We start from the raw sequence: 27,764 nt of genomic DNA, 5'->3' as shown, positions 1-27,764 counted from the left end.
TCTGGGGAATTTTGATTATCGTTGTAGAATATATGCCTTAGAATTATCCCCAGGGACAAGTGACCTCAGGCATTTACACACACAAGCTCCCATCAGCCATGGGCTAAGAGCTGCTCCAATGGGTACTAATTCCTGGCACTTCTGGTCTGTATTCATTTAGGCTCTGGAAGCCACAGGATGCAATCAGACAAAAAGTTTCAGGTGTCGTGGCTGGGCATAGTGGCTTATGCTTGTAATACCAGCACTTTGGGAGGCTGAGGCAGGAGGATCACTTCAGCCCAGGAGTTCAGAACCAGCCTGGGCAATATAGTGAGACCACATTTCTACAAAAAATTTTAAAATTAGCTGAGTGTGGTGATGCATGCCTATAGTCCCTGTTACTCAGTAGGCTGAGGCAGAAGGATCGCCTGAGCCCAGGAAGTTGAGGTTGCAGTGAGCCGTGGCCTCACTACTGTGTGCATTCCAGCCTACGTGACAGAGCAAGACTCCATATATATATATATATATATATATATATATATATATATATATATATAAAGGCTGGGTGCAGTGGCTCATGCCTAATAATCCCAGCACTTTGGGAGGCCAAGGCAGGCAGATCCCCTGAGGTCAGGAGTTCAAGACCAGCCTGGCCAACGTGGTGAAAGCCCACCTCTAATAAAAATACAAAAATTAGCCAGGCATGGTGGCGCATGCCTGTAGTCCCAGCTATTAGGGAGGCTGGGGTAGGGGAACCATTGAACCCAGAAGGCGGAGGTTGCAGTGAGCCAAGATCATGCCACCACACTCCAGCCTGGGCAACAGAGCAAGACTCTGTAAAAAAAAAAAAAAAAGAAAGAAAGAAAGAAAGAAAGAAAGAAAAAGGAACACAGAAGGCACCAACAGCATCCACTACAGTCACCCCTCGCATGTCTAAGGTGCACTTGCACCCCACAGTGATGTCACCACTTCCTATTATTTCCTCTGAAAATGAACCCATTTTGAGATGGGCTTGGGCCAGAATTACCCTTACCCACTGATCCCTGTAAATGCTCACTCTAACAGGTGAGGAGTGAAGAGAATAGGGAGGCTTCTATGGTATTCTGGTCCCTCAATTCATTATCTGGGTTCATGGAACAACTACAGATTCTGCTGTTGCAACTGATCCCGAGGCCTTCATTGGCCTTTGTCATCTCCCTTTTGGAGATAGGTTTCTAAGGGTTTCCCTTGACTGTGGCAAGATCTTCTGCTGGGCTATGCTCTATGCCTGGTGGGATGACCCAAACCTCTATTTTCTGAAGAATTACAGACCCCAACAAAAATGTCCTTATTCCAGGTCTTGAGGTCCCACTCCTTCATTATTGGGGTGCTTTCCTTAGGGGAAGAGAACTTTGAGCTCCTGGATTCAGCCTTCTTTGTAATCCCACTACTCTTACAATCAGGTTCTGGGCCCAATTTTCAGTAGTTTGTTCTCCAGCTGCAGGAGATGGAGTTTTTTCTAATGCTGTGATGAAGGTTTTCTGAAATTTACACCATTTCCTGAGTTGAAAGGGGTTCAACTGAGCCTGTTGTTATACTTCTTCAGTGATTCAATTTCACTAAACAACAACCAAACTATTCCACCATTCTTATGATCCTGTCTTTCTCAAAGGCCAGAGAAATTACATAAGGAGCACATCCCCCAACACTGTAACACTTTCTATCTATGTCCCATTATCATAATGCCAGGAGAAGTTATTTACAAAGGGTTATTTACAAAAGTGCAAGTGAGATGTAAGAGAACCACTAGGGATAGTGCAGTAAGCCAGGTTAGGTAACAGGAGGGCTGTTGCTGCCCATAAAACCAAATCTCAAGGTGTTTCAGACAAGACACAAACTGTAAAAGACTTATTGGTAAATTTAACTATATAAAAATTAAAAAGTCATGTCCATCAAAAGATAAAGAAAGTGAAAGACAAGTCACAACCCGGGAAAATACATATGCAACACCTAAACTTAACAAAGGAATATTATCAAAAATGTGTAAACTCCTACAAATCAAGAAGAAAAGGATAAATATCCCAATAGAAAATAAAGGCCAACAGCTTAGGCAACATGGCAAAACCCCATCTCTACAAAAAATACAAAAATTAGCTGGGCATGGTGGCACACTCCTATAGTCCTAGCTACTTGGGAGGCTGAGGTGGGCGGATCGCTTGACCCCAGGAGGTCGAGGCTGCAGTCAGCCATGATTGTGCCACTGCACTCCAGCCTGGGTGACAGAGTCAGACCCTGTCTCAATCAACCAACCAATCAATCAAGTAAAATAAAGACCAAAAGATACGAACAGGTATTTCAGAGAATAAAAAAATACATAAGGCCAATAAACAGTTTAGAAGGTGTCAGCTTCACTAGCAATCAGAAAAAAAGTCAAATCAAGAGAAGAATATTCAAGAAATCATTTTAGCAAAATGATGTTGGCAAAAATTAAGAAGTTGAACCATAATCATTAAGACATAGATTCACAGAATCTTTCGTGCATTGCTGGTGGAAAGTCAAATTGGAAAAGTCACTTCGAAAAAGTTTATCATTGTCTTCAAATGTGGCATATTTATGTTCTCTGTCACCAAGCAGTTGCACCCATGGACATGTACTGGAGAGCCTTCCTTGCATGTATATGCCAGATAATCCATACAATCTATCAGGTGCGTCAGGCAGAGCTCTAACATGGGTGCAGGACTACAATGAGTCATATGGGATAAAAGATTTATGTTAGGGATTTGACTTTGCACAACCGTGAGAGACGCTGGGGAACTAAAGATCTGAAAGAGCCCACTGCAGAATCAGAGAAAAGTCATGGGCCAGAGATCATGAAGGAGGCCCCAGTGAGGTCTATGGAAGGTTCTTGCCCCTACATCTGGTGGAGGGAGTAAAAGTGGTGTAGCGCATCAAAGCAAAAAGGCAGAAAAGTTGATGACTAAAAAGCAGGGGAAAGCAAGCACAAACTGGAACCCATAAACAAAACAAACCCTGGAGGAAAGCTTGGAACCTGCATCTCTCATACCTGTGGAAGAAGCTGGTGGCCTTCAGCATGGAGCTGCACATCTGCCTGGCCCAGGACTCAGAAGACCTGAAGGAGATCTGGTGGGAGCTGGAAAAGAAGCTACCTCAACTAACAAGGTGGGTGTGCAGGTCAGCAGCAGCGCAGTAACTTAGCAGCTAGGGCCCTGCACCAACCTTCCAAACATAAGCACTGGTGCTTCATTTCCATCTTCCAAAAACTGTATAATTTTCTCTTATTAGCAACCCCAATCAGGGACCACACAGGGAAAGGAATTCTGAGAAATTAGTTGAAGTTTAGCTAAGGTGACAGACCAAAACCACCACAATCCACTCCTTGTCAACAAAACATGCCTTTTGGGACCAATTATAGTTTCCAAATAAAAAACAATAGCAAAATTGTCTTCCACCTAACATGTTGAAATTACCCCACATATAACTTAAAACATACCAATGCTCCCCTCCGAAAAGAAGAAGACTAAATCCAACATATCACTTTAACTATCTTTAGGTGATGTTCTTTTCTCTTCTTGATGAGTAACACTCAGCCTTGGATATCCTGCAACTTAAATACTGAGATACATAGTAAATCACCACTAGCACATCTTATGTTAAATGGTCAGGGTAATGCGAAGGTGACAAAAAGAATTGGTTAATAAACATATGACTTCAAATAAATTAAGGGACCATCCTGGAATTCCAGCTGCTGAACTCTGGATCAATCCAGTCCTCTCTGTGGGGCACTCATGGCTGATGCATGCATGGAATATGACACCAGGACCTTGTACCAGGTGCCTAGGTTACAGAGATGGGTGTAGTCCATTACCTTAAGATACATCATGTCATGGGGTTATCATCCAGAATACTTCCTTCTTTTGAGAAAGGCTCTTGCTCTGTCACCCAGGTTGAGTGCAGTGGTATCAACATGGCTCACTGCAACGTCGACCTCCAAGTACGAACGATCCTCCGACCTCAGCCCCCCAAGTAACTGGGACTACAGGTGCATGCCAACATGCCCAGCTAATTTTTTTCCTTTTTTGTTTTTTTCATTTCTTTGTAGAGACTGGGTTTCGCCATGTTGCCCAGGCTGGTCTCGAACTCCTGGGCTCAAGCAGTCCGCCCATCTTGGCCTCCCAAAGTGCTGGGATTACAGGCGTAAGCCACCCCACCGGACCCAGAATGCTTTCTTAATCTAAAAACTCCCCTAAGTGGCCAGGCGCAGTGGCTCACGCCTGTAATCCCAGCACTTTGGGAGGCTAAGGCGGGTGGATCACGAGGTCAAGAGATGGAGACCATCCTGGCAAACATGGTGAAACCCCGTCTCTACTAAAAATACAAAAATTAGCTGGGCATGGTGGCGCGTGCCTGTATTCCCAGCTACTCAGGAGCCTGAGGCAGGAGAACTGCTTGAACCCAGGAGGCAGAGGTTGCAGTGAGCCGAGATCACACCACTGCACTCCAGCCTGGGAAACAGAGCGAGACTCCGTCTCAAAACAAAAACAAAAACCAAACTCCCCTAAGTAGGGCTATTTTCCTGTCCCTGATGCCACCTTGACAACATAAGTCAACCACTGTTCCACATTTGTCTTTTAGGAATGCCCCAGGACTGTCGGCTGCTGTCCATGGTGCTGCCTTGGTCAGACACGTGGTGTCCAAGCTGCTGTCCATGGTTCTGCTTTCATTTTTCTGTGTAGCATAATGATTTTTTGTTTATTTCTTTGTTTAATTAATTGATTTTCTCTTTTTAGAACAGCGCTAGGTTTGCAGACAAATTGAACAAAAAGTCCATAGACTTTTTACATACCCAGCGCCTCTCTATACATACACAGTGTCACCTATTGTCATTGTGCATCTGTATGGCACATTTGTTACAAATGATGAGTCGGTATTGATACATTATCATTAACTGAAATCCGTAGTTTACCTTAGGGTTCACTACTTGTGTTGTATAGTTCATGAGTTTTGACAAATGCGCAATGTCACCTATCCACCATGGCAGTGTTATGCAGAATAGTATCCCCCATATTTCACTATTCATTCCTCACCCTTCACCCCAAACCCTGGCAACTGCTGACCTTTCTACTCTCTCTGCAGTTTTGCCTTTCCAAATATATAGTTTGGAAATGTACATTATTTAGCCTTCTCCAACTGGCTGCTTTCACTTAGCAATATGTATTTAAGATTCCTCCATGCGTTCTGTGGTTTAATAGTTTTTTGTTTTTGTTTTTTGTTTTTGATAGGGTCTTCCTCTGTCACCCAGGCTGGAGTGCAGTGGTGCAATCATATCTCACTATAGCTTCAGCCTCCCAGGCTCAAGTGATCCTCTTGCCTTAGCCTCCAACACAGCTGGGATTACAGGCACCACCATCATGCCCATGTTTTAATTTTTCATGGAGATGGTATCTGGCTATATTTCCCAGGCTGATCTAGAACTCTTGGGCTCAAGTGATCCTCCTGTCTCAACCTCCCAAAGTGCTGGGATCACAGGTGTGAGCCACCATGCCTGCCCTTGATAGCTCACTTTTTATTGCTGAATAATATTCCACTGTCCGGATGTACCACGGTTAACTGATCCATTCACCTGTGAATGGTATCTTAGTTACTTCCAAGTTTGGCAACTGCAAGCAAAGCTGCTATAAAAGCTCACGTGCAGATTTTTGTGTGGACGTAAGTTTTCAACTCATTTGAATAAATACCTAGGAGTGTGATTGTATGGTAAGATAAGATTTAGCTTTTAAAAACTGTCAAACTGTCTTCCAAAGTGGCTACACCGTTTGTATTCCCACCAGCAATGAAAGAGAGTTCTTTATGCCCCACATCCTCCACAGCATTTGGCGTTGAGAGCTTTTTGTTTCATTTGTTTTCTTTGGGATTTTCTCCATTCTAGTAACTGGTTGTGGTCGCTCATTTTTGTTTTCATTTGCCATCCCAATGGCACACCACGTGGAGCATATTTTCATGTGCTTATTTGCCATCTGCAAGCCCTCTTTGGTGAGGTGTCTGTTCAGATCTTTTGCCCATGTTTTAATTGGGTTGCTTGTTTTCTTATTGTTTAAATTTAATAATGGTTCTTTAAGTGTTTTAGATACAAGTCTTTTATCAGATATATATTTTCTCCTCCCAGTCTGTGGCCTGCCTTTTTCATTCTCTTGACAATGTCTTTCACATGTAGACATTTTTTTCATTTTAATAAAGCTCAGTTAACTATTTTTTCTTTTTATACAAATTGTGATTTTTGTGTTATATCTAAAAACTCATTGCCAAGCCCAAGATCATCTGGATTTTCTCCTGTTATCTTCTAAAAGTTTCATAGTTTTAGGCTTTACATTTGAGCCTATGATCCACTTTGAGTTGATTTTTGTGAAAAGCATAAGGCCTGTGTCTAGATTCTTTTTTTTTTTTTTTTTTTTTTTTTTTTTTTTTTTTTTTTTTTTTTTTGCTTTGGTGCCATGTAGTGAAAAGATGACGCTTTCTCCATTGAACTGCCTTTGCTCCTTTGTTGAAGATCAGTTGACTATGTTTATGGGCGTCTATTTTCAGACAATTTTGTTCTATGGATTTATTTGTCTATCCTTTCACCAATTCCACACTCCTGATTATTGTGGCTTCACAGTAAGTCTTGCATAAAAGTTGGGAAGAGTCAGTCCTCTAACTTTGTTCTTCTTCAATATTGTGTTGTCTCTTCTGAGTACTTTCCCTTTCCATATAAACTGTAGAATCAGTTTGCCAACATCCACAAAATAATGTGGTGGAAATTTGATTAGGATTGTGTTAAATCTATATATAAAGTTGGGAAGAACTGACATCTTAAGAATATTGTTTTTCTTTTCATGAACGTGGAATATCTCTCGACTGATTTAGATCTTCTTTCATTTCTTTTATCACAGTTTTATAGTTTTCCTAGTATATATCTTGTATATGTTTTATTAGATTTATACCCAAGTATTTCAGTTTCTGGTGCTAATTTAAATGGTATTCGGTTTTCCACTTTAAATCCCAATTGTTCATTGCTGGTATATAGGGAAAAAATGGCTTTTGCCCATTAAACTTAACATCCTTCAAATTTGCTTTTAGGCCATTCTTGCATTGCTATAAAGAAATACTTGAGGTTGGGTAATTTATTTTTTAAAAAAAAAAGAGGTTTCATTAGCTCACGGTTCTACAGGCTGTACAGAAAGCATGGCAGCCTCTGCTTCTGGGGAGGCCTCAGGAAGCTTCCAATCATGGCAAACAGCAAAGGGAGAGAAGCCATATCACATGGCCGAAGCAGAAGCAAGAAAGAGACTCTGTGGAGGGGGAGGTGCCACACACTTCTAACGACTAGATCTCGTCTGAACTCTGAGCGAGAGCTCACTCATCACCAAAGGGCTGGCACAAACCATTCATGAGGATCTGCCCCCATGGTTTAAACACCTCCCAGCAGGCCCCACCTCCAGCATTGGGGATTACATTTCAACATGAGATTTGGGTAGGAACAAATACCCAAACTATATCATTGCTATAATCACTAATTAGTTCCAGGAGGTTTTTTTGTCGATTATTTGGGATTTTCTGCACAGATATCATGTCATCTGATGACAAACGCAGCTTCATTTCTTCTCCTCCAATCTGTATATCTTATACTTGCTTTTCATGTTTTAACGCATTAGCTAGGACTTCCAGCATGGTGTTAATTGGGACTGGTAAGGAGACCTACTCACCTGTTGCTTCTCACCGTGAAGTACAATGTTAGCAGTAGGTTTTTCGTAGATGTCCTTTATAAATTTGAGGGTATTCCCCTTTATTCAAAGTTTGCTGAGAGTTTTTATGATAAATTGAGTTGTATTTTGTCAAACACTTTTTTGTTATCTATTGATATGACCACATGAGTTTTCTTAATCTTTTGAAGAGATGGATTATATTAATTGACTTTTAAGTGGAAAGTTTATATTAATTGATTTTGAATGTCCAATCAGCCTTGTTTCTATTACTGAGAGTTCTCCAAATTAACAGAACCAATAGAATAGGGTGTGTGTGTGTGTGTGTGTGTGTGTGTTAGAGAGAGAGAGAGAGAGAGAGAGGGAGAATTTTAAGGAATTGGCTCACGTGGGTGTGGAGGCCTGCAAGTCCAAAATCAAATCTGTAGTGTGGAACCTGACCTAGGGAAGAGATGATGTTCCAGCTTGAGTCCAAAGATAATCTGGAGGCAAAATTCCATCTTCCTCAGGGGACCTCAATCTGTCTTTTTTTATAGTCTTCAACTGATTGGATGAGGCCCACCCACATTTTGGAGGATGATCTGCTTTACTTAAAGTCTAACAACTTAAATGTTAATCCTGTCTAAAAAAAATACCTTCACAACATCCAGACTGATGTTTGACCAAATATTGGGTTCCAAGACCTAGCCAAGTTGACAAGTAAAATCAGCCATCACATTTGCATACCTGGGATAAATCTCAATGGGTATATTATTTTTTATACATGGTTGGATTTCATTTGCTAGTATTTCATTAACATTAGATTTTACACTGTCGATATTGAAGGTAAGCAATCTTTGAAAAAGACTACTAGAATTCACCCATACCTCTTTTTCTCCTTCCTTTGACTCCTGCTAGACTGTGTTTCCCAGTGCCATCACATGTGGATGGAGACCTGTTACCAGTTCTGTTCAATGAGTAATGTGAATAAGTCAGACAGTACTTTGAAGAGTTGTGATGCTGTAACAAAAAATAATATTATGTGGCTCATGCCTGTAATCCCAGCACTTCGGGAAGCTGAGGAAAGAGGATGATTTGAACTGAGTAATTCAAGATCAGCCTGGGCAACATAGCAAAACTCCATCTCTAGAAAAAAAATTAAAAATTAGCCAAGCATGGAGGCACATGCCTGTAGTCCCAGCCACCGGGGAGGCTGAGGTGGAAGGATCACCTGAGCCTGCAGAAGCAGAGGCTGCAGTGAGCTGAGATCATACCACTGCACCCCAGCTTAGGTGACAAAGTGAGACTCTATCTCAAAAAAATAAAATAAAAAACTTGCCTTAGAATATGAGAAGCAGTTAGCAAGGAACCTGATGTCAGGCTGGAGGACTGCAGATCCTTGTCATGCCTTAATAAATCAGTTGTTAACATTTGGAAGGCAGAGTCCCTGCCTATTCAGCCTGCAGCTCTAGGGTAAGAGATTGCAAAATCAAGTATTAAGAGTTTGTTGGCTACTATTAGCTCCCTTCATTAATTAACTAGAGAAAAGAGGTTAGGTCAGAGAATTGGTGGCTTTGCAAGCAAAAATTTTAAAAGAATAGAGAAAATCCAAAACTTACAAGGAGGGAGTGGAAAAGCTGACTTATTCTAGAACCCAAACAAGACGGGACACCAAGAAAGGTTTTAGAAGACGAGGATGGCCAAGGTGTGATTTGCAGTGTGGCCTTCCCATCCATGGCCTCTTTCATAGATAATCTAATTTTTAATTTATTATTTTTGTGGATACATAATAATTATATATTAATGTATTTATGGGGTACACATGATATTTTGATACATGCCTAGAATGTGTAATGATCAAATCGGGGTAGTTAAAATATCTATCACCTCAAAATTTATCATTTCTTTGTGTTGGAAACGTTTCAAATCTTCTCTTCTAGCTATTTTGAAATATACAATAAATTATTGTTAACTATAGTCACCACACTGTGCTATTAAACACTAGAACTTATTCCTTCTAACCAACTGTTTTTTGGGTGTTTTTTTTTTTTTTTTTTTGAGACGGAGTCTTGCTCTATCATCCAGGCTGAAATGCAATGGTGCAATCTCGACTCACTGCAGCCTCTGTCTCCCGGGTTCAAGCGATTCTCCTGCCTCAGCCTCCCAAGTAGGTGGGATTACAGGCACATGCCACTATGCCCTGCTATTTTTTGTACTTTTACTAGAAACAGGGTTTCATCATGTTGTCCAGATTGGTCTCGAACTCCTGACCTCAGGTGATCCACCCACTTCAGCCTCAAAGTGCTGGGATTACAGGCATGAGCCACAACACCCAACCTACCCAATTGTATTTTTGTATCCATTATACCAACCTCTCTTATCTCCTCCCCACAGCAATGATCCTTCCCAGCCTCTGGTAACCACCATTCTCCTCTCTACCTCTATGAGATCCACATTTTTAGCTCCCACATATGAAAGAGGACACATGATATTTGACTTTCTGTGCCTGGCTTATTTCTCTTTAACATAATGACCTTCCTTTCCATCCATGTTGCTGGAAATGATAGGATTTCATTCTTTTTTATGGCTGAATAGTATTCCATTATGTATATATACCACATTTTCTTTATCCATTTATCCATTGATGGACACTTAGGTTGATACCCTATCTTAGCTATTGTGAACAGTGCTGCAATAAATATGGGAGTGTAGATATATCTCCAAAATATTGATTTCCTTTCTTTTGGATATATATGCATCAGTGAAATTGCTGAATTATATGGTAGTTCTATTTTTAATTTTTTGAAGAACTTCTACACTGTTTTCAATAATGGCTGTACTAATTTACGTTCCAACTAGCAGTGAATGAGCATTCTCCTTTCTCCACATCCTCACCAGCATCTGTTCCTTTTTGTCTTTGGTAATAACTATTCTGAATGGGGTAAGATAATATCTCATTGTGATTTTGATTTGCAATTCCTAGATCATTAGTAATGTTGAGCATTTTTTCATGTACATGTTGGTCACACTTGCATGTCTTCTTTTGAGATATGCATATTCATATCTTTTGTCCATTTTAATGGGATTTTTGTTGTTGTTGAGTTCCTTGTATATTCTGAATATTAGTCCCTTGTTGGATGAATTTTATCCCATCAAAAAGTTGACTCTTCACTCTGTTGACTGTTTTCTTGCTGTGCAGAAGCTTTTTAGTTTAATATAGTCCCATTTGTCTATTTTTGTTTCTGTTGCCAGTCCTTTTGAGGTGTTAGCCATAAAATATTTGTTTATGACAATGTCCTGTAGTGTTTTCTCTATGTTTTCTTCTAGTAGTTTTATAATTTTTAGTCTTATGTTTAAGTCTTTAATACATTTTAGTTGTTTTTTTAATTCAGTGAGAGATTGGGACCTAGTTTTATTCTTCTGCATATGAATATCCAGTTTTCCTAGCATCATTTATTGAAGAGGCTGTCCTTTCTCAGCACTTCCACTGAAAATCAGTAGGCTATAAATATGTGGTTGTTTTGTTTCTAGGTTCTCAATTCTGTTCCATTGGTCTGTGTCTGTTTTTATACCAATGTCATGCTGTTTTGTTTCCTATATCCTCATGATATATTTTGAAGTCAGGTAGTATGATGCTTCCAGCTTTATTCTTTTTCCTAAGGGTTGCTTTGGCTATTCAAGCTCTTTTTTGGTTTCATAATAATTTTAGGATTGTTTTTCCATTTCTTTGAAAAAATGACATTGATATTTTAATAGGGATTACATTGAATCTGTAGATTGCTTTGGATGGTATGGTCATTTTAACAATATTAATTCTCCCAATTCATGAGCATGGAAAGTCTTTCCATTTGTTTGTGTCCTCTTCAATTTCTTTCATCAGTGCCTCATAGCTTTCCTTGCAGAAGTCTTTCACCTCCTTGGTGAAATTTATTTATATGGATTTTTGTAGCTATTGTACATGGGATTGCCTTCTTGGTTTCTTTTTCAGCTAGTTCATTATCAGGGTATAGAAATACTACGGACTTTCATATATTGATTTGTATCTTGCAACTTTACTAAATTTATTTATCAGATCTAAGAGTTTTTGGTGGAGTCTTTGGGTTTTTTCCTTTCAGCCAGTATATATCTTTTAAGTGGAAAATTCTATCTGTTTACATTCAAGGTTATTATTGATACGTGGGGACTTATTTCTGTCATTTTGTTGGTTGTTTTCTTGTTGTTTTGTCTATCCTGTGTTCCTTTCTTTCTCTCTTATTGTTTATCATTGTGGCTTGGTGGTTCCTGTAGTGGTAACATTTGTGTCTTTTCTCTTCCTCTTTTTTTGTATTTGCCGTGCGGCTGTAAGTTTTATACATTTATGTGTTTTCACGATGGTAGAGATCATCCTTTTGCTTCCAAGTATAGAACTCCCTTAAGCATTTCTTGTAAGGCCAATATAGTGGTGATGAATTTCCCCAGGCTCCAGTGGCTCACATAAGTGCTGGCTGTGGTGGGCAGGATGGGATGATACTTTGCCCCACCCAGTAGCAGTAGCAGTGTGACGGGAGAGCCTGTCCTCAGGGCATGTGAAGTGCACAGTGGCCCTGCTATGGGGTCACTGCCCGTGGCATGTACTTCAGCCCTGGAAGCAGCAGCAGCTTCATCATAGCTTATTTAATTCAGTGGACCAAGAGCATAAACACCTGAGCTTCCTCTTTTTATCTGCTCATTCTGCTTCCCAAGTTCTCAAGGACTTATCTGTACAGTCTTCCCGCACTTGCCAAAAACTCAGTTCATTCTGTTATAAATCTCAGCGCCTCTACCTGCTACAGACACGGAGCTCACCCCGTCAGTGGCACCTCTCCTGACCCAGAAGTGTCCCTAGGTGTCTTCGTGGCCTCTGCCATGGGTGCTGGTATGCCATCGTGGGAGGTGGGAGGCAGTGGGAGTCAGGAGGTTGCTCCTCTGGGTGGAGCTGCCTGCCAATCAAGATCCTGACTCTACCTCCACCCCATGTGACCAGGCTGCAGGGGCAGGCCTTAGTGGGCACCGGTGGTGCCCTGGTCACAAGACACCCTGGAGGTGAAGGGGGCCTTCCAATTCTAAAGCTGTAGCTGCAGACTTGGGCAGTGCAAATCCTGTCAGGACCAAACACCAAATTCTATCACCCACTCAAGCTTGAAGTTAAGTGGGAGGGAGAGAGTCCCTGCAGGACCCTTGCTATAGTTGGATATTTTTCCCCCAAGACTTCATGTTGAAATTCGATCTGCAGTGTTGGAGGTGGGGCCTGGTAGAAGGTGTTTGGATTTTGGGTGCAGATCCCAAAATGCTCTCCTTTGAGGGTGAGTTCTCACTCTTATTCCTGCTAGAGCTGGCTGTTGAAAGGAGCCTGGCATCTCCCCTCTCTCTTGCTTCCTCTCTCCCCATGTGATCTCTGTGCATACCATGGTTCTTGTACAGCCTGCAGAGCCATGAGCCAAATAAACCTCTTTTCTTTATAAATTACCCAGCTTCAGGAATTCCCTTGTAGCAACTTAATGGACAAAGACAACACCTGACAGCCACTCTCCCACATGCCTCCAGCAATGCTCTGTGGGTTTGCACCTCCAACTAAGTTATTTAGGAAGGATTTAATGGAAGGACACCTTGCTGACACAGATCTGGGCTCGGTGCAAGAGCCCCTGGGACACTGAGGACTCCAGAGCTGGCTCCAGCAGAGTGAAGAGTAGCAGAATATGCCACTTTCAAACAAGAATAATTTTGAGCCGAAGACAATTAAAAAGAAGCATACCCAAGAAAAAAATCCCTGCCCACTCCCTTTCTACCAGGAAAAGCAGAGGATTCTTAGTCCTTGGAGACAACTCTAGATGCTTATCAGCCCAGAGAAGGCACTAGAGGAATCTACACAACAAACTAGCAAGCTATCTTCTGTTAGCTTCCCCTATATATTTACTTCCCAGAATTTGCTGCCCTACAGGTTGAAAGCCCCTTTCCTTTGTCTTGCCAATTCTGTAAAAATGATTGCCCATTTGCTAAGATGCTCCTTAAGCTCACGTTCCAACCGCCCCTTTGAATTCCTCATCTCTGACGGCTCCTGCATGGAGGCATAATGCACATGTTAGTAAACTTCTGTTTGTTTTTCTCATGTTAATATCTTGTTAATCTAATTGTCAAGACCCCAGCTAATGAACCTAAGATGGGTAGAAGGGGGAAAAATGTTTCTTCCCCTACAAGAGCAAGCACCTCCCCCACACACACTGGAGGAGGAGAGAGAGCCGCTCCGAGATCTGCAGGAACAGAGGCTCCTTGGGCTGTCTGTTGAGGAAGGCAATAAGGTCCAGGCAACCCTGCAAGGAGAGAGCCAGGGTCACCACTTAGCATCAGCATCCCCTCCCTCTGATCTCCTGCAGGCAGCCAGCCCACCCAAAGAGCTGACCCATCCAGCACCCAAGGAGTGAGGCAGGCCAGAGTCCACTCCAAGGGCAGAGGCTGTGGGGCAGGTGGGGAGCCAGCCTGGAGGATGTTAGCAGAGCCAGGTGGGTCCTGGCACCCACAGCCTGGGGGATCCAGCTTGAGAGAGACCCTGAGGGCCAGGCTTGTCAGAGCTGATAACAGATGAGTTGTGATGACAGGGCTCATTGTCAGACACTGTAGGCTGTCAGGCTGTCAACCTGAGCAGACTACCAAGTCTTCCCATCCACAAGACAGCTCACCCCAGCTATCAGGGGTGGGCACCCAGAGGAGAGGCCATTCTCATCTCCACCTGAACTCTTTTGGTGCTCCCAGAACATTCTGATGCTGAAGAGGAGTGTAGAATCAGATAGCAACTATTCCTCTTGTAGCTTCCATGATGGTTGGATGGTAAAGTACAACTGGCTTTGTTAGTTCATTTTGCATTGCTGTAGAGGAATACCTGAGGCTCAGTAACTTATAAAGAAAAGAGGTTTATTTGGCTCAGGGTTTTGCAGGCCATAAAAGAACCCTGGTGCCAGCATCTGCTTCTGGTGAGGGCATCAAGGAGCTTACAACCACGGCAGAAGTTGAAGGGGGAGAGAGCATGTAACATGGTGAGAGAGAGAGCAAGAGAGGGAAAGAGGAGGTGCCAAGCTCTTTTAAACAACCAGCTCTTGTGTGAACCAGTAGAGCAAAACTCACTCATCACCAAGAGGATGGCAGCAAGCCATTCATGAGGGATCCATGGCATGACCCAAACATTTCCACTAGGCCCCACCTCCAACATTGGGGATCACATTTCAACAGGAGATTTGGAGGGGACAAATATCCAAACCATGTCACTCCACACTGTCCCCCCAAATCTCATGTCCCTCTCACATTGCAAAATATAATCATCCCTTCCCAATAGTGCCCAAAAAATCTCAACTTGTTCTAGCATCTACTCAATAAAAACTCCGAAGTTTCATCTGAGACTCAAGGCATGCCCCTTCCACCTATGAGGCTGTAAGATCCAAAACAAGTTGCTACTTCCAGGGTACAGTGATGGTACAGGCATTGGGTAAACACTTCCCTTCCAAAAGGAATAAATTGGCCAAAAGAAGGAGGGGGAAGAAGCAACAGGCCCCACACAATTCTGAGAGAAAGACATTAAACTTTAAAGCTCCAAAATAATCCTTGACTCCATGTCCTGCATCCAGGGCACACTGGTGTGAGGAGCGGGTTCCCAAGGCCTTGGGCAGGTCTGCCCCCATGGCTTTGCAGAGTGCAGCCCACATGGCTGCTCTCATGGGTTGTAGTTGAGTGCCTGAATCTTTTCCAGGCTCTGGGCGCAAGCTGCTGGTGGCTCTACCATTCTTGGGTATGGAGGGCAGCAGCCCCATTCCCAGAGCTCCATTAGGCAGTACCCCACTGGGGACTCTGTGAAGGGGCTCCAACCCTACATTTTCCCTCCACACTGCCCTACTGGAGGCTCTGTGGGAGAACTCCACCCCTGCAGCAGGTTTCTGTCTGGGCTCCCAGGCTTTCTTTTTTGTCTCTCTTTTTATTTTTATTTCAATAGTTTTAGGTTTTTGGTTACATAGATAAGTTCTTTCATGGTAATTTCTGAGATCTTGGCACACTCGTCACCCAAGCAGTGTACACTGTACCCAATATGTAATCTTTTATCCCTCACCTCTATCCCCTACTTGCCGTCAAGTATCCAAAGTCCATTATATCATTGTTATGCCTTTGCATCCTTATAGTTTAGCTCCCACTTATAAGTGAGAACATACGATGTTTGTTTTTCCATTCCTGAGTTATTTCACTTAGAATAATGGCCTCCAACTCCATCCAGGTTGCTGCAAATGCCACTATTTTATTCCTTTTTATGGCTGAGTAGTATCCCATGGTGTATATATACCACATTTTTTATCCACTCATTGGTCAATGGGCATTTAGGCTGGCTCCATATTTTTGCAATTACAAGGAGTTGCAATTGCACTGCTCTAAATATGTGTGTGCAAGTGTCTTTTTCATATAATGACTTATTTTTTTCTGGATACCAAATAGTGGGACTGCTGGATCAAATGGTGATTCTACTTTTAGTTATTTAAGGAATCTCCATACTGTTTTCCAAAGTGGTTGTACTAGTTTACATTCCCAACCAGGAGTGTAAAAGTGTTCCCTTTTCACCATATCCATGACAACATCTATTAGTTTTTAATTTTTAATTATAATCATTCTTACAGAAGTGAGGTAGTATCTCATTGCAGTTTTAATTTGCATTTCCCCGAAAATTAGTGATATTGAGCATTTCTTTATATGTTTGTTGGCCATTTGTATATCTTCTTTTGAGAATTGTCTATTCATGTCGTTTGCCCACTTTTTGATGGTATTATTTTTTTTATTGATGATTTGTTTGAATTCCTTGTAGATTCTGGATATTAGTCCTTTATCAGATGCATAGTTTGCAAATATTTTCTCTTATTCTGTGGGCTATCTGTTTACTCTCTGATTATTTCTTTTGCTGTGCAGAAGCTTTTTTGTCTAATTAGGTCACATTTATTTATTTATTTATTTTTGGTTTTGTTGCACTTGCTTTTGGGTTCTTGATCATGAACTCTTTGCCTAAGCCAATGTCTAGAAGAGTTTTACCAATGTTATCTTCTAGAATTTTCATGGTTTCAGGTCTTAGATTTAAGCCTTTCATCCATCTTGAGTTGATTTTTGTATAAAGTGAGAGATGAGGATCCAGCTTCATTCTTCTACATGTGTCTTGCCAATTATCCCAGCACCATTTGTTGAATAGGTCATCTTTTCCCCACTTTACATTTTTGTTTGCTTTGTCAAAGATCAGTTGGATATAAGTATTTGACTTCATTTCTGGATTCTCTGTTCTGTTCCATGGGTCTAATGCCTATTTTTATACAAGTACCATGCTATTTTGGTAACTATAGCCTTGTAGTATAGTATGAATTTGGGTAATGTAATGCCTCCAGATTTGTTCACCTTGCTTAGTCTTGCTTTGGCTATGTGGGGTCTTTTTTGGTTCCAAATGAATTTTAGAATTGTTTTTTATATTTCTGTGAAGAATGATGGTGGCACTTTGATGGGAATTGCATTAAATCTGTAGATTGTTTTTGGCGGTATGGTCATTTTCACAATATTGATTCTACCCATCCAAGAGCATGGGATGTGTCTCCATTTGTTTGTGTCATTGATGATTGCTTTCAGCAGTGTTTTGTAGTTTTTCTTGTACAGATCTTTTACCTCCTTGGTTAGGTATGTTCCTAAGTATTTTATTTTTTGCAGGTGTTGTAAAAGGGATTGAGTTCTTGATTTGTTTCTCAGCTTTGTCATTGTTGGTGTATAGCAGTGCTGCTAATTTATGTACATTGATTTTGTATCCTGAAATTTTACTGAATTAATTTAACAGATCTAGAAGCTTTTTGGATGAGCTTTAGGGTTTTCTAGGTATGTGATCATATCATCAGTGAACAGCAACAGTCTGACTTCCTTTTTACTGATTTGGATGGGCACCCAGACTTTCCTATACATCCTCTGAAATGTAGGTAGGAGCTGCCATGCCTCCTTCACTCTTGTATTCTGCCCACCTGTGGGCTTAGCACCATGTGGAAGCTACCAAGGCTTCCAGCTTGCACCTTCTGGAGTGGCAGCCTGAGCTGCACCTGGGACTCTTTGAGCCTTGGCTGAACCTGGAGCAGCAACATCCCAAGACACCACAGGGAAGCAAGGCCCCAGCCCTGGCCCCCATAACCGTTTCATCCTCCTAGGCCTCTGGGCCTGTGATGGGAGAGACTGTCCCAAAGACTTCTGAAATGCCTTTAAGACCTTTTTCTCATTGTCTTTGCTATTAGCATTTAGTTGCCTTTTAGTTATGCTAATCTCTCTAGCAAGTGGTTGCTCCATAAGGCATTTGGGTTCCTTGCCTGAAAAGGCTCTTTTCTTCTCAACCTCATGGCCAGCCTGCAAATTTTCCAAATGTTTATGTTCTGCTTACCTTTTAATTATAAATTCTAACTTTTAAGTCATTTTTTTGCTCCCATATTTGATTTAGGCCATTCAAAGCAGCCAGGTTACTTCTTGGATGCTCTGCTGCTTTGAAATTTCTTCCACCAGATACCTTAGGTCATCACTGTCAATCTCAGCCTTTCACAAAGCCCTGGAACATGGACACAATACAGCCAAGCTCCTTGCTGGGGGCATAACAAGCATCACCTTTACTCCAGTTCCTAATAAATTCCTCATTTCTACCTGAGACCTCATCGGCCTGGCCTTTACTGTCCATATTTCTATCAGCACTTTGATCACAACTATGTAACCAGTCTCTAAAAAGTTCCAAATTTCCCCTCATCTTCCTGTCTTCTTCCTGGGCCCTCCAAACTCTTCCAACCTCTGCCCATTACCCAGTTCCAAAGCCACTTCCACATTTTCAGGTATCTTTATAGCAACACTGCACTCCTTGCTACCAATTTTCTGTTTTCATCCATTTTGCATTGCTATAAAAGAATACCTGAGGCTGGATAATTTATAAAGAAAAAGAAGTTTATTTGGCTCACTACAAGCTGTACAAGAAGCATAATGCCAGTATCTGCTTCTGGTGAGGCCTCTGGATGTTTACAATCAAGGCAGAAGGCAAAAAAGGAGCCAGCATAGGCCAGGCATGGTGGCTCATGCCTGTAATCCCAGCACTTTGGGAGGCCAAGGCAGGTGGATCACTTGAGGTCAGGAGTTCGAGACCAGCCTGACCAACATGGTGAAACCCCATCTCTACTAAAAGCACAAAATTATCCAGGTATGGTGGTGCACGCCTGTAGTCCCAGCTACTAGGGAGGCTGAGGCAGGAGAATTGCTTGAACCCAGGAGACAGAGGTTGCAGTGAGTGAGCCGAGATCACACCATTGCACTCCAGCCTGGGCAACAAGAGTGAAACTCCATCTCAAAAAAAAAAAAAAAAAAAGGAGCCAGCATGTCACATGGTGAGAATGGTGAGAGGGAGAAAGAGAGATAAGAAGGAAGTGTCAGGTTTTTTTAAACAACCAGCTCTTGTGTGAACTAATAGAGTGAGAAATCACCCATCACCAAGGGGATGGCACCAAACCATTCATGAGAGATCTGGCCCTATGACCCCAATACCTCCCACCAGGCCTCACCTCCAACACTGGGGATCATATTTCAATGTGAAATTTGGAGGGGACAAACATCTAAATCATATCAGGAACTCCATGTTACTGCTAACCCCCAAATCTCTAGGGGTGACATTGAGTGACAAGCATGGTACTGAAAGATACTTGGTCAGGTTCTCCCAGTGAAGCCCAAGCACCCTCAGGGTACAGGGCTGGGAGGCCTAATCACACCAGCTCAGCCCAGGACTTGGCTGAGTCTGCCCTGGCATTAGAAGACAGCAGACCTAGAACTGGGTTGAACAAGATCAGGCTACTTTGTGCATGTTGCCAAGAGAGAAACTGAAGGATCAGAAGTGGGCAGTAAGTTTTCAGTGAACCCAGGGGTCATAAGTAGCAAAAATGTGGAATTCAGTAAGGGGTAGAGGCTGGAAGAGTTTTGAGGTGTGTGTTAGAAAAAGCCTAGGTTTCCTTGAAGACTATGGTAGAAATATGGACATTGAAGGTGATCCTGGTGGGAGCTCAGAAAGAAAGAGGAGAGCTATAGAGAAAACTCCTGTCATCTTGGAGAATACATAAATTGTCACGAACAGAATGTTGCTAGAAATGTGAATGTTAAAGATGCCTCTGCTGAGGCTCCAGACAGAAATGAGGAAGATGTTATTGAAAACGAAGGTGACCCTTGTCATAAAGAGGCAAAGCACTTGGCTGAACTGTGTTCCATTTTGTGGAAAGTAGAAATTATACATGATGAACTTGGATGTTTAGCTGACGAAGTTCCTAAGAAAATTGTTGAAGGCATTCTTGATTTCTCCTTGCTGCTTACAGTAAAATATGAGAAGAGAGAGATCAGCTGAAGAGGGAAGTGCTGAGGTGGCTGGGTCAGCTGACCCAAGGGCCCTTCGAGCTGATTTAGGCTGCTCACCTTGGTCTCAGAATCACCACGGCCATGGCCAGTCAGTCACAGGTGATCCAGCAGCTGCTGCAGGCCGAGAAGCAGGATGCCAAGAAGGTGTCCGGGGCCCACAAGCAAAAGAACCAGAGGCTGAAGCAGCCCAAAGGAGCAGCTTAGGCTGAAATTGAACAGCACTGCCTGCAGAAGGAGAAAGAGTTCAAGGCCAAGGAAGCTGCAGCACTAGGATCTCGCAGACCCAGGATAACCATCCTCCAGACCTACTTCCAGCAGAACAGGGAAGAAGTCTTAGATAACCTTTTGGCCTTTGTCTGCAGCATCCAGCCAGAAATCCCTGAAAACTATCACATAAGTGGATAGGAAAAGAGAGAAGCACCTGTTAAATGGACTGGCACTTTAGATGCCCTCATGGAATAAGAAGCTCTAGTTATATTCTTATAAGAAGACATTAACTTATCTCTGTATATTATAGAGTAGGCCCATTCACTTTTCGGAGAGAAGCAAATCCAGTTTCTTTGTACAGACTTAGAATTTATCTAGGCTGGGCATGGTGGTTCACGCCTGTAATCCCAGCATTTTCGGGGGCCAAGGCAGGCAGATGGCTTGAGCTCAGGAGTTTGAGACCAGCCTGAACAACATAGTGAGACTGTGTCTCTACAAGGAAATATAAAAATTAGCCAGATATGGTGGTACATGCTTATAGTCCTAGCTACTTGGAAGAGTGAGGCAGGAGGATCACTTGGACCCAGAAGGCAGAGGTTATAGTGAGCCAAGATCGTGCCACTGCACTCCAGCCTGGGTGCTAGAGTGAGACCCTGTCTCAAAAAAAAAAACTTAAAGATTTCATCTTTTTACCTCATGTTTCTTAGGAATATAATGGGTAAATATTGTCTATTTTATTATGCCTTTTGGCTCAAGCAATATATATACATATATATATATCACTGTTGATGTTTTCTTTCTTATATCAAGTTTAAAAGAAAAAGCAAAACAATCCTTTGAAGAAAGGAAGGAATTAAATCATTTTTTCCTTAATGCTTTTTTGAAGGTCAGGGGCTTTATCTATGAAAACGTAGTAGTTTCTGTAACCTGTGTGAAGCATCAGCCAGCCTTAAAGTAGTCCATTGCTGCTAATAATTAGAACAGTGAATATTACTAGTATAATTGTTTCAGCTTCTTAATCAAAATAACTAGATGATAGAATTCAAGAACTTGTTACGTGTTATTACTCGGTGTACTAATAATCACTTAAAAGTAAAGCCTATCATGCAAATAAATAAATAAATAAATAAATACATGAGACCAGATAAAATGAAGGAAGAGTGACTTTGAGATCAGAGCCACAGGTGAGGAGGCTGTTGGGGCTGCTGTTGCCACCATGGGCCCAGAGTGTGGGGCCACCCCAGTGGGCCTGGAAGATGGAGCATTAACCGAGGAGGATGAATCTTGAGCCTTAAATCTAATAAAGGGCCAACTAGAAGCCCCTAGTGCTCATCATCCTCATAAAGGCAGCCAGAAAAGTCAATAGACAACTATATTTTAATGAAAATAACTGAGGGAGAGCACTGAGTGCATCAGAGGAGTAACAGAAACCCTGATAAGCACAGAAATGTGGGCTGGCCACATAGACAACAGAAGGAAACACACGGTCTCCACCACTCCATCCCCCAACCAGGATTATCTGGGAATCGGGAGGAATTTCTGACATGAGGAGGTAAGCAAGAGGATCCCAGTGGCACCCACTAACACCTCGGACACCTGCAGACCTCACCACTGGGGTCTCCTGCAGTTTGCACTGGAGGGAGTTGCCTGGAGGCCACATAGCTGTGCTCCCAAAAAAAGGTACTGACACTGTACCCCACTCCCACATGGCTAGTGCTTCACCACACTGGAATAGGAACTATGGCTGGAGTGTGTCTTACCCAAGGAGTGAGTAGTCACAGCTCCCCTTCATCCCTGAGGCTAAGCTGCCACCGAACAACCCAGACTAGTGGTCCCACGTCCCCAAGTCAAGCTATGGGCATCTATTAAACCCTTCCCCACAGAGCCAAGTGGATCAGCTCCACCCACTCCTCCCCCTGACCCTTTGAGTCCAAGCTAAAGCAGTTTCTTGCCTCCTAGCAAAACAGGACTTTGGCCATGCCTTTCTAGTGTCTACGTTGAAGCAGCACCCTGCCTTCCACGAACTAATGCCTTGGCCACCCAGAAGGTCACACACTGCAGTGCTTAGGCTGAAGCAGCAACCTGTATCCTACAGAAATGGTGCCTGGGCCACTCAGAACAATCACACCCTCTGATACATAAATGCAGGCCTTTCCTTACAGCGGAGAAGGCCTGAGCTGAAGCAACACATCACTTTCTAGGGAATCAGTGCCCTGGCTTAAGCTGAGCAGCAGCACATCCCAAGGCTGAGCTGATATAGCACTCTATGCCCCAGAAAAACAGAGCAGTGGCTAAGCTGAGACATCTCAGCCTACAAGCCAAACAACTGTAGTGCCCTGCTTCCCTGGAGCTTGCCTAGGCCCCTAGGGTCTGAGCTGCTGAGGCACCCTCTCCCTGGGAAGTAGAATCAGCACTGTGCTGTTCCCTGCCTGCTCCCCACCAAGGCCCAAATTACAGCTATGCTCTGCCATCTTGGGATACTTGCTAACACTGTACCTGGTCTCACAGAGTCTGGGATCCTGCTGAGCCCTACCATCCTAGGGTCTAGAGTCAATACCACACAGTGCCTCATCCCCTGGGACCAAAGTTTCCATTGTGCCCTATTGGCTCAGCTTCCCAAATTGCAGCCATACCATACTCCCCAGGTCCACACCTCCAGAACACCCCTTCTTCCCCAGAGTTGGACAAATGCTGCACCCCCCAGGAATAGACTCACAGCTACAACCTGGCCCCTTGAGCAAAAACTGTTAAAGGGTGCCTCAGAGTCACAGATCCTAGCACTGTGAGCCACCTAATCCAAACCTGCCACAGAAACTGAACCTACACCCCAAGACCCAGGTGCCACAGTAGATTCTTGAAACCAGGAGACTAGGACTCCAGTTGCACAGCTACTCTAATTTTCTGCACCTGGAATCCAGCACCATTGCAGCTGCACGTTGGCCACATTAGACCTGCTACCAAGAGAGAGCCCCTTGACTAAATCTCCTCATTGTGGGGAAACAAGAAGAGGAGGACTACAAAAGCCCTTGACACTGAGTACATTAACCTGTGCCACCACTACATCCACAAACTTCTACAGCCTAGTCCACTGAGGTGCCCACAGTTATTGCTGAGGTTGAATGCAGTTGAAGAAGACGCATGGAGGCTATGCCACCACACCTATTCAGAAACAGAGTCATCACACTTTCCCAACCAAAACACTAAACCCAACTGCAGGTGAAATTGTTTCTCTAAAAAACCCACTCTTGAAAGTTTGGAAGAGGTGACTATTTCACCAGATGCACAGACATCAATGCAGGAACACAATAAACATGAGAAAGCAAGGAAATATGACACCACCAAAGGAACATAACTCTCATTAATAGACCTCAATGGAAAAAGAAATCAATGTATTTCTGGAAAAGGAATTCAAAATAATGATCTTAAGATAACTCAATAAGATACAAGAAAACAGATAAACAATTCAATGAATTCAGGAAAGTAATTTACAGTATGAATGAAAATTTCAACAGAGATAGAAATAAAAAAGAAGCAAACTAAAATTCTGCAGGTGAAGAATTCAATGAATAAAATTAAAAAATACAGTAATGAGCTTCAACAGCAGATATGATGAAGCAGAAGAAAGGAAGAGATAGATCCCAATACAATAATAGTTGATAACTTCAACACCACTCTCAGCACTGGACAGATAATCCAGACAGAAAGTCAACAAAGAAGCATTCAATTTAAAAAGCACTTTAGACCAAATGCATCTAACAGATATTTACACAACATTTCATCCAACAGCTGTGAAATACACATTCTTTTCATCAGCACATGGAATATTCTCCAGGATAAACCATACAGTAAGTCACAAAACAAGTCTCAACAAATTTGAAAGAATTAAAATTATATCAAATATCATTTATGACCACAATAAAACTCAAAATCAATAAGAGGAACTTTTAAGACTGTACAAAGACATGGGAAATTAAATAATGTACTCCTGAGTGACCAATAGGAATTAAGAAGGGAATTTTAGAATGTCAACAAAGAAAATGAAAATAGAAATGCAACGTACTAAAATTTATAAGATATAGCAAAAAGCAGCATTAAGATGGAAGTTTATGGCAATAAATACCTACATCAAAAAAGCAGAGAGATTTCAAATAAATCTCATCCTTGAAAATGCATGTCAAGGAACTAGGAAATCAAGAATAAACCAAACCCAAAATTAGTAGAAAGAAAGAAATAATAAAGATCAGAGCAGAAATAAATGAAATTCAGACTAAAAAAAAAAAAATCAACAAAATGAAAAATTGAATTTTTCAAAAGATAAACAAAAATGACAAATAATTAGCTAGACTAAAAAAAAAGACCCAAAAGAATGAAATCAGAAATGAAAACAGAAACATTACAACTCATATCACAGAAACACAAAGGATAATTAGAGACCATACACCAACAGATTAGAAAACCTAGCAGAAACAGGTATATTTCTGGACAATACAACCTACCAAGACTGAACCAAGAAGAAATAGAAAGCCTGCACAAACCAGTCATGAGCATTGAGATTGAATCTGTAACAAAAAGTCTCCCATCAAAGGAAAGCCCAAAGAAATTCCTATTGAAATACCAATGACATTCCTATCAAAATGCCAATTCTACAGTAACCCAATGGCTTCACTGGGGAATTCTACCAAACACTAAAAAAACTAATACCTATTCTTCTGAAAATCTTCCAGAAAATTGAAGAGGAGGGAATTCTTCTAAATTCCTTGTATGAGGCCACTATTATGGTAATTATGATTATGATTATGATTATGTGATTATTATTATGATTTCAAAACCAGACAAGGACACAACAAAAAAAGCAAACTATAGGCTAAATACTCTGATGAAGATAATAGATGAAAACCTTCAACCAAATACTAGCAAATTGAATCCAGCAGCATATTAAAAACATTATTTATCATGATCAAGTGAGATTTATCCCAGGAATGCAAGGATGGTTCAACATATGCAAATCACATCAACAGAATGAAGGACAAAAACCGTATTATCATCATAACAGACACAGAAAAAGTATTTGATAAAATCCAACATCCCTTCATAAAAATTCTCAGCAAGTTAGGTATGAAAGGAATATACCTCAACACAATAAGAGCTATATGTGACAAACCCACAGCCAACATCATACTGAACATGCAAGAGTTGAAAGCTTTTCTCTAAAATCTGGAACAAGCCAATGATATCAGGCCAGATGTAGTGGCTCATGCCTCTAATTCTAGCACTTTGGGAGGCCAAGGCAGGAGGATCACTTGAGCCCAACAAAGGAAACAATCAACAGAGTGAAAAGACAATCTACAGAATGTTAGAAAATATTTGCAAACTCTCCATCCAACAAGGGACTAATATTTAGAATACATTGGAAACTCAAACAACTAAACAGAAAAGAAAACAAATTTTTTTATTAAAAATAGGCAAATGAAAAAATATTTAAAAGTTTTTAAAACCAAAAAAGGAACTGAATAGACGTCTCTAAAAGGAAGATATACGAATGGCCAACAGACATATGAGAAAATGCTCAACATTACTAATCATAAGGAAAATGCAAATTGAAACCACAATAAGATATAATCTCACCCCAGTTAAAATGGCTATTATTAAAAAAGGCAAAAAACAATTGCTGTCAAAGATTCAGAGAAAGGGGAGCTTTAATGCATTACTGGTTGAAATCTTGTCTTTGGAATTAGCACAGCCATTGAAAAACAATAAAGAGCTTCCTCAAAAAATGGAAATGAGTACTGCCCCATGATCCCGCCATCCTCTACTGGGTATTTATCCAAAGGAAATCTATGTCAAAGAGACATCTACACTCCATGTTCATTGCAGCACTATTCACAATGCCAGTGTTGGAATCAACCTACGTGTCCATCAACAGATGAATGCATAAAGAAAATGTAGTGTTTATACACAAACACACAGAGAGAGAGAGAGGAATTCTATTCTGCCATAAAAAAGAATGAAATCTTGTCATCTGAGATAACATGGATGAGCTTGGAGGACATGTTAAGTGAAATAAAGCTAGACACAGACAGCCAAATATCACATATTCTCACTCATATATGGAAGCCAAATAAGTTGATCTCATAGAAATAGGGAGTAGAATAGTGGTAACCAGAGGCTGGGAATGGGAGGGGATAGGATAGCTAGAAGTCGATTAATAAATACAAAATTACAGTCAGGTAAGAGGAATAGGCCCCGGTGTTCTCTAACACCATAGGGTGACTATAACTAACAACAATTTATTGTATATTTTCATATGGCTAGAAGAGCAAATTTTGATTGTTCCCAGCACAAAGAAGTGATAAATGTTTGAGGTGATGGATATGCTAATTGTTGCAGGAAGTCAGGGACCCCGAATGGAGGGACCAGCTGGAGCCATGGCAGAGGAACATAAATTGTGAAGATTTCATGGACATTTATCAGTTCCCAAATAATACTTTTATAATTTCTTATGCCTGTCTTTACTTTAATCTCATAATCCTGTTATCTTCATAAGCTGAGGATGTACGTCACCTCAGGACCACTGGGATAATTGTGTTAACTGTACAAATTGATTGTAAAACATATGTGTTTGAACAATATGAAATCAGTGCACCTTGAAAAAGACAGAATAACAGCGATTTTTAGGGAATAAGGGAAGACAACCATAAGGTCTGACTGCCTGAGGGGTTGGGCAAAAAGAGCCATATTTTTCTTCTTGCAGAAAGCCTATAAATGAACGTGCAAGTAGGGAAGATATCGCTAAATTATTTTCCTAGCAAGAAATATTAATATTAATACCCTGGGAAAGGAATGCATCCCTGGGGGAGGTCTATAAACGGCCGCTCTGGGAATGTCTGTCTTATGTGGTTGAGATAAGGACTGAGATAAGGACTGAGATAAGGACTGAGATACGCCCTGGTCTCCTACAGTACCCTCAGCTTATTAGGGGGGTGAAAAACTCCACCCTGGTAAATTTGTGGTCACACTGGTTCTCTGCTCTCAAACTCTGTTTTCTGTTGTTTAAGATGTTTATCAAGACAATATATGCACCGCTGAACATAGACCCTTATCAGTAGTTCTGTTTTTGCCCTTTGCCTTGTGATCTTTGTTGGACCCTTATCAGTGGTTCTGCCTTTGCCCTTTGTCCTGTTCCCTCAGAAGCATGTGATCTTTGTTAGACCCTTATTAGTAGTTCTGCTTTTTGCCTTTGAAGCATGTGATCTTTGTACCCACTCCCTGTGCTTACACCCCCTCCCTTTTTGAAACCCTTAACAAAAAACCTGCTGGTTTGAGGCTCAGGCGGTCATCACAGTCCTACTGATATGTGATGTCACCCCCGGCTGCCCAGCTGTAAAATCCTCTCTTTATACTGTCTCTCTTTATTTCTCAGCTGGCAACACTTATGGA

At 41.7% G+C, this 27,764-nt stretch overlaps 1 pseudogene and 1 gene segment (V, D, J or C); both read left to right on the top strand.

Annotated features, from left to right (window-relative positions):
* The window catches only part of LOC134808389 (immunoglobulin gamma-1 heavy chain-like), a 151,682-nt gene that overhangs the window by 57,489 nt on the left and 66,429 nt on the right, over window positions 1–27,764 (top strand).
* Window positions 20,202–20,525, top strand: LOC134808395 (V-type proton ATPase subunit G 1-like; annotated as a pseudogene).

The sequence above is a fragment of the Pan troglodytes genome, chromosome 15 (genome assembly GCF_028858775.2).
Source record: "Pan troglodytes isolate AG18354 chromosome 15, NHGRI_mPanTro3-v2.0_pri, whole genome shotgun sequence".
Lineage (NCBI taxonomy): Eukaryota > Metazoa > Chordata > Mammalia > Primates > Hominidae > Pan > Pan troglodytes.
The sequence above is the reverse complement of the archived record's forward strand: the minus strand, read 5'-3'. Positions and strand labels throughout refer to the sequence as shown.